Genomic DNA, 8480 nt, shown 5'->3' with positions numbered 1-8480 from the left:
GGGTTTCCCATCACCAAATCACCCCTGTGCCACCACCATAGTCCCGTGCATTTCCCTCCCTTCCCCCCCCCTCCATTTTTGGTCCCATTCCCCACTCCACCCCCACAGAATGTCTCTGGTCTATGGTTGTTCATTATTTTTGTTATTTTCTCGCCTGGTCCATTATCTCTGCATTGTTTTTTAAGGAGTAGGAGATAAGAGATACGAAAGACATATTCAGGACATCCAATAGCCACTTAGAGTTCCAAAGAAAAACCAACAGAATGACTAGAAGGCCAGAAATAATAATAATAAAGAGCAGAAATGTACTGAATTGAAGAGAGATTTGAATAGCCCTACTAAGTGCTAAGACTCAAAGGACTTGAAAAGCTCTACTAAGTGCTAAGAGTAATTTTTTTAAAAATAGCGTATTTTTGAAATTTTGTGATGCCAAGATTTAGAGAAAACCTTAAGAACATTCATGGGGTGGCAGGGAGTCTAGCCACAGATCATTGTGACTTAAGTCACCATGAGAGGTTTCATAGATAGTACTGGGTTATTCGTTTGAAATTCTGAATTTTTGGATTTAGAGTTCTATACCCAGACACTTATTCATCACATGGATAAGCAAAATAAAGGCATTTTATGCAAGAATTCAGAAAGTCTGGTGTCTATGGTTATTTGAGCAGACAAGTCAACAAAATATAAAACGTGTCTTCGTTTGGGAAACTATGACAGGAGTCATAAGTCTCTTTCCCTGCTGCCGCTGAGTGGCCGGGATGTGGAGGCTGGGGTGCCTGAAAGATTGGCTCCACCCATAACCCACTGCCCACCACCATGGCCGAGGAAGGCACTGCTATTGGAGGTGTAATGTACATTAATTAACACTGCTTTGCAAGAGGTGTTGAAGACCACTCTCATTCACAGTGGCCTAGAACAAGGAATTCGCCAAGCTGCCAAAGCCTCAGACAAGCAAGTGCCAACCCTATCTTTGGGTGCTCGCATCCAACTGTGACGAACCATGTACAGCAAGTTAGTGGGGGCCCTCTGTGCTGAACATCAATTCAACTTGATTAAAGTTGATGGGAACAAAGAACTAGGAAGATAGATAGGTCTCTGTAAAATTGACAGAGAGGGGAAGCCCGGTAAAGTGGTTGGCTGCAATTGTGTGATAGTTAAGAACTATGGCAAAGAGTCTCAGGCCAAAGATGCCATCGAGAGGAACTTCAAATGCAAGAAATGAGCAAATAAAAAATTGGGCTAATCAAAAAAAAGAAGTTTGTTTTAACTTATATATACCTCAATAGACTTAGAAAGTAAACTAATTATGGAACAACATGGTAGCAAACTAGTATCATGTTACTAGTTTAGCCATCTCTATATAAACACCAAATAGATTGAGTTTATTTATTCAGTTTTAAACTCAAGTTGGTGAATAATAACACTTTATCCTCTGGGGGTGATGAGGAGGCGTGGCAAGAGGAAAACTGTGGGAAGATTTATTTAAAAGTTAAGTGCAACTTTCTTTGAAATCAATTTCTTTGAACAGGGAGTAAAATCTACTTCATCTGTCTGTGTTCACTTGCATATTTTGAGTAAAATACAGTTTAACTTTGGCATTACAATTGAGAAACTAATGTACAATACTTCATTTACCTCCCTGAGGTCAGTCAAAATCAGTGCTGTAAGTGCTGAAGAAAATTACTGTGTAACAGAAGACCACTCATAGTAATTGGATACTTTGATGGGCATCATATGGTTCCCCATTAATTCTTCATTCACTTACAAAACCTCCACTGTGCTAAGGAAACACTGAGAAATCAGTGGCAGAACAGTGAAAGATGGTACTAGCTGTCCAGGGAGGTTAGTCTTGTCTACTGTGTGGCCCCTAATATGGACTATACAATATAACTTAGAAACATTATTCTCTCTTTTACTGTACGTTTACATTTGTCAAATCAGATTTTCCTACTGCAATTAACTCTATTCTGAAAAGAAATGAGTTTCTTTGAAAAGCTGTGCAGTCAGAAGTGAATACATTTCCTGTTAAACATGGCATATTTATCATATGGTTCTGAGCACCATTAAAAAGACAAAAGCTGGCCCTCCCTGGTGGCGCAGCGGGTTAAAGCACTGCACAGAGAAGCTAAAGCCACTTCCGCATGAGTTCGGTTCCCGCCTGCCCCGGAGGTGACCACATGGCGCGGCAGACCTCTCCTGGCCCGCCCGCTGCTCCCCTCAGCAGTGTACTTCGTCAATCTGCCTGTTCTGCTCCCCACTCTGTCTCTGGTGAAGCCTCTCACCGCCCCTGAGCCTCTGGCCTGTACCCCAGTTCTGTATGTACAAATAAATAAATCTTAAAAAAAAAAAAAAAAAGACAAAAGCTTTCACACATATTCAGATGATAAAATAAAAACTAGGCATAGGATGTGACATAGCAGAGTGGAGGAGACACCATGTCTCTTTGAGTATAATTTGTGTTGGTCTCTTATGTTTATGTGTTCTAGTTTCACCTCAAGTCACCAGAATCTGGGTGCCCTGTCTATTTCATTAACTATTACAGGATCCTCGCAGGATCAAGGTAGGGGACCCTTACTCTTAATAAGATTCTTAGTCAGAGTTGATTTGATAACTAGTTTGATCAAAATAGTAATATCAACATTGGTATTCAAATATGAAAGCTTTTGTATATTTGAAATGAATAATAGCAATGTCACATGAGATGGGAAGGCAGGATTAGGATTACTTTGCTATGTAAGGTATCGTAGTACCCATAAAGTATCCAAGTGTTATTTGGACATGGACTTGAATTAGTTCTAAATGCATATTGCAAGTTCTAGGGCAACTACTAACAAAATTTTTTAAAAAGTAGAGAATTAATGTGCTATATAGAAGAGAAAATGAAATCATATAAAATGCTCAGTTAAAAAAAAGCAAAGAGAATAAAATAAAAAATAACAATGAAGGACAAGCAAAATGAATAGAAAACAAAAAAATAAATGACAGATATTAATTCAATTATGTCAGTATTCATTTCAGACCAATTTTCTAAAGATGATTATTAACTATAATCAACTGTATTTTGTTTACAAGAAATAATTTTAAGTATAGACTTAATGCAAAGGAATGGAGAAAGAAAGCAGTAGTGACTATATTAATTTTAGAGCAGATTTCAGTGTAGAAAAACATTATAAAAATATAAAGGGGTATTATATAATGATAAAGGGTTCAAGTCTGCAAGAGGACATAATAATATTTAACATATAAACATCTAACAACAGAAAGACAAAATACATGAGGCAAAATTAATAAAGCTGCAAGAAGAAATGGATTTCAGTTGGAGAATTCAATATTCCTCCATCAGAAATGGACAGATTCAGCAAGTAGACAATCGTTAAGTACATAGTTAAGCTCAATATCACCATCAATCAATTGGATGTAACTAATATCTATTAAGTATTTCATTTAATGTCAGCAGAACACATAGTATTCTCAAGCTCACATGGAACATTCCCCAGATCATGTGTATTCCCCATAATACACATGTTAACAAATATCAAATAGAAATCATGAAATGTCTTCTTTAGGAACACAATGGAATTAAACTGAAAATCAAAAAGAGAAAGATAGCTGTAAAATCACAAAATATTTTGGAGATTGAACAGTATACTTCTAAATAATGCATTGGTCAAGGTTGTTTCAACATTCAAAAATTAATGTAATCCATCACATCCACAATCCAAAGGAGAAAAACCACAAGGTTATAGCAGCAATACAGAAAAGACATTTGAGAAAAATCTAGTCCCAATTCATGACAAAAAATTCTCAACAATGCAGGAATATAGAAGATCTTTCTCAATTTGATAGGACTATCTAACCCAAAAATCCCTACAGCTAACTGTAGTTCATTATAATAATACTTAATAATAATTAAAAAAAAGAATATTTCCTGCGAAGATCAAGAACAAAGTAAGAATATCCTCAGTTACCACTCTTTTCAACACCATACTGGAATACACACCTAGCTAATGAAGTTGATCAAAAATAGAAAATAAAATACTGATTGGGTATATCATCTTTGATCCAAAATGACATGTTCATCTATGTTGAAAATCCAGTATAAAAAATTAAATGCCTGGAATTTGTAAGTAAGTATAGCAAGATTGCCAAATATAGAATTAGCGTACAAAAGAAAATTGTCTCCTTATATGCTATCAATGAGCTGGTTGAAAATTTGAAATTAAAAGTAAAATATTTCTATTGGCAAACTCCTGAAATGAAATATGTAGGTATAAATTTATGTACATCATATCTAAAGGAGAAAAACCATCAAATTGATCAGAAAAATCAAAGATGAGCTAAATAAATTGAGAGATCCTGGATAGGAAGCCTCAGTATTGTCAAAATATCAATTCTAACCAACTTATCTATAGATTTGACACAATTTCAAATTCTGAGTGTGGATATTGACAAACATTTTCTAAAGTTTTGAAGAGAGGCAAAAAACTCATGACAGTAACCACAATATTCAAGCAGACAAACAATGTTGGAGACAAGAGACTACCTGACTTCAAAACTTACCATAAATCTACAGGAATTAAGGCAGTGTAGTAATGACATAAGAATAGGCAAATCAAGAATAGAATACAAAGGCCAGAAATAGACCCATACAAGTATAATCAATTGAGCTTTGACAAAAGATGAAAAGCAATTCACTGTATGAAAGACAGGCTTTTCAATAAATCGTGCTAGAACAGCTGTAAATTCACATGCAACATGTAAGTAAATAAATCTAGATACAGGCCTACACCTTTTACAAATATTAACTCAAATTGGATCACAGACCTAAATGTAAGATACAAAATTGAAAGCTCTTGCAAGGTAATATAGAAGAAACTCTAAATGACACAGTTGTTATGGTAACTATTTTTAGTACAATATCCAAGTCATGTTCACTATCAAAATAATTTAAAAGCTGGACTTCATTAAAATGAAAACTTTTTTGCAAGACACCATTAACTGAGTGAAAAGAAAAGCCACAGACATTTGGAAAAAAATATATGTGGTATATGTAACTGTGATTCAAACCATACAAAGACTCTTAAAACTCACCAATAAGAAAATAAACTTAATTTCAAAATGAGCAAAAGAGATGGATAAACACTTTAACAAAGAAGATATAAGATATGGGTAAATAAGCCCATGGAAAAATGCTCAACTTTATTTTTGCCATTGTTGCATGCTATTAGGGAAGTCATAAATAAAACTACAATAAGATACCACTTATACACCTATTTAAAAGGTCAAAATCCAAAATACTGACACTAGCAAATGCTAGAGAAGAATATGACTTCATATTAGGTAAGAATGAAAAATTGTAATCACTTTTAAAAACTAAACAAATTCTCACCATTTGATCCAGCAATTGTGCTCCTTACTACTTACCCAAATGAGCTGGAAACTCTCATCCACACATAAACCTACACAAAAATACTTACAGTAGCCTTATTCTTACTTGCCAAAACTTGCAGCAATTAAGGTGTCCTTTTGTGTGGGAATGGATAAACTATGGTACATCCAGATAATGGAATATTATTTAGTGTTAGAAAAATTAGTTTCAGGACATGAAAAGACATGCATTGAATGAGTAATACTAGGTGAAAGAAGGCAATCTGAAAAGACTACACACTATATGACTGCCAACTATAGAAAATTCTGGAAAAGGCAGAACTATGGAAATAATAAAGGATTAGTGGTTACTAGAGGTCAAGGGGAAGGAGGATAAATAAGTAGAACAAAAGGGGTGTTTTGGTGATGTAACTACTCTGTATGATACTATAATGGTGGTATTTGTCATTATATATTTTCAAAACTCTTAAGATACATAGTGCCTAGAATGAACACTAAGGGCTGTGGATGATAATGATGAGTTAATATAAATTCATCTGTTATAACAGATGGCCTCTGGTGGGCGGTGTTACCATAGGAGAGTTGATGCATCTATATAGGCAGGAGTTATATGGAAAACCTCTGTAACTTCTAGTCAATTCATTTGTGAACCTCAAACAAGTCTAAAAAAATAAAGCCCGTTTTAAAGAAGCATAATTAAAAGTAAATGTCAGACACTGGATGTAAATTTTATATGATAAAATAAGACTTTTCTGCATTAAACTTCAAGCCTTAACTCTTCCTTTTCTCAGTTATGACATAACAATAAGATCAGCTTGGGAATTTGATTAGAAAAACTGACAGTAAGTCAGGTTTCCCATTTGTACTTAAATTTTCCAATTTCTTCCTTCCCAAGAGGAAATGTAGAATTTTTAAGGTAGATATGTCATTATTTATTTTTTTAAATAACATTTTAAATATTGTTTGCCCTTAAGAGGTTGCTATTGAGCAAACAACTTAAATTCTACTTGCATTAAAACATGGACTGATACTAAAGAGCAAGGCGAGTGCTGACATCTACTGTTAGAACTAGAGTGTGAATTATTGTGCCAAAAGCTGTTCTTTTATGAAGAGACAGGCTTTGTAGAGCAAGAAATACAGTGTAAGAGAGACTGTAGGAGACCATCACCCAAAGTCTGAAGGGGAGTCACTTCTTAGTACACCTTGAGATAGACATATGGAATGTTCTGGAAGCAAAAGATAAGTTGATATCAAAAGGTGTTTCCTAATGCCCATATGAGTGTCTTCCTAAGGCTCTGTATCTGTAGCAAAGACCCATTCTATTCCTCTTGTAAAGTTTCTGTCCCTAGCAGTTAAAAGATAGATATAAGTATTGAGCTTCAAAGTTGTCTTTAGAAGTGGGCAGAGAGAGTGGGAGAAGAACAAGTTTCCTTGTCCTTAATCTTTCTCCTGGCCACTGCTCTAGATTATAAGTTGGCTACCTACCTTTTGATTTAGTCATTTTTCTCTTCTAAAAATATTTGCCAACCCAACGTGGAAAATAGCTACTGAGCTAGGTCACTATGCCTACCTAAAAGTCACCTTTCACCCAGAATAGACCCTATCCAAAGAGAAACACATTTATCCTGGCTATGTGCAAAGGAGAGCAGGTGTGCAACAGGTATCTGGAGCCTAGGATGACCACTAATATTATCACCTCTGTATTATAGTAGTATATAGGGCCTCCCTGGTGGCACAGGGTAAAGTCTCAGCACTATCATCAGCCACTGCAGCACAGTCAGCCAGGGAGCTGGACAGCATGGTGCAACAGAGCACTCTATCTTGCCCACTGCCCCGCTCAGCAGTGGATTTTAGTCAATTGCCTGTTCTGCTCCCCACTCTGTCTCTGGTGGATCCTCTCACCTTCCCCCTTCCCCCGCACCTGTACCACACCCTGAACCATACCCCAGTTCTTCTACACACACACACACAGATAAATTTGGTGAATTCTTTAAAGGCATGATGCCACAATGCGATTTCTTCCAAGAAACTGTAACCAGATCCCCACGACCCCCAGAGGCCACTGGGCAAGGCAGCTTTGTGGGGGCTGAGGCACGTGTGTACTTTCTCCTTCCTCAGTCCCAGAGAGGCTGGCTCCAACCATGGCTCCCTGGAGCCAACAGGCCCAAGAGTCTTTGGTGATGCGAGTGCAGGCCAGGATGGGCTTTACCTCCCCCCCTTATGTCTGGACCAGTCAGGTTCAAGTTCACGCCATTAGTTAATTATTCTGATTAAAAAGTGGAAAATAAGCTGGTCCAAATAGACTCTTAGGACTGAAAACAGTCTGCCCCAGGAGGCTGGGCACCCTGACGGGGCTGTAAGGCAGAGCAGTGCCAAGCTTCACTCACTCCTCTTCCCAACTTCAAAGAAGTCTTCTGCTCCCAGCCTCCAAAGACAGAAGATCTGTTAGGAGTCAGTAGCCACCATTCAAAGAAGCAGCATTCGTCGGATCACCTCCAAAGAAGGAAGCCTCTGAAGAGAGGAGAATCCAGCACCTCCCTGTGATCCAGCAGAACTCTGTGGACCTTCAGACTTTCAGACTTCAGATCCTTGACCTCTGTGGACCTGCACAGACATGCAGCCCCCACAACTGCCCCTGACACCCCTACAAGGAGCACTCCAACCAGCATCTCAAAAAAGACCTGAGCACAGCCTCTGGGCCTCTGGCACCACCTCCTGGTGCTGCTGAGTACATTGCTATCTGGTCTGGCGACCACTACCTGAGGCAAGAGAGCCTTAGAAACACCTTCCTTTTTCCTCCATCACCTGTTTGTTAAATAACCCAGCTGTGGTTGGGAGGGGGAGGGGGTTGCAATAGTGCGTGTGGTTGAGAACCCCAGCCAGTGCCCTGTCCCCCACCTTCACTCGCCCTTAACACTCTTTGGCACTTTTGGGCACTGTTTTAGTATTGTTTCAAAATGAAAAATAAATTACTAGCAGCAATTATATTTTAAATCAACACAATATGGAAATATTTGCCAGACCCCTTCATGAAAAAGAGGGGCGCCCAGGCTGGAGCATGCAGGCCATGAGAAGACCCCCCGCTGCAGAGT

The 8480-nt window shown here is 37.9% G+C and overlaps 1 pseudogene; it reads left to right on the top strand.

The window, feature by feature from the left end:
* The first annotated feature begins 816 nt into the window (after window positions 1-816).
* LOC101624001 lies at window positions 817-1222 on the top strand (annotated as a pseudogene).
* The last annotated feature ends 7258 nt before the right edge of the window (window positions 1223-8480 follow it).

The sequence above is a fragment of the Condylura cristata genome, unplaced genomic scaffold (assembly GCF_000260355.1).
Source record: "Condylura cristata isolate star-nosed mole 26May11 unplaced genomic scaffold, ConCri1.0 scaffold00004, whole genome shotgun sequence".
Classification (NCBI taxonomy): domain Eukaryota; kingdom Metazoa; phylum Chordata; class Mammalia; order Eulipotyphla; family Talpidae; genus Condylura; species Condylura cristata.
Note: the sequence above shows the minus strand (reverse complement) of the source record. Positions and strands in the feature narration are given on the sequence as shown.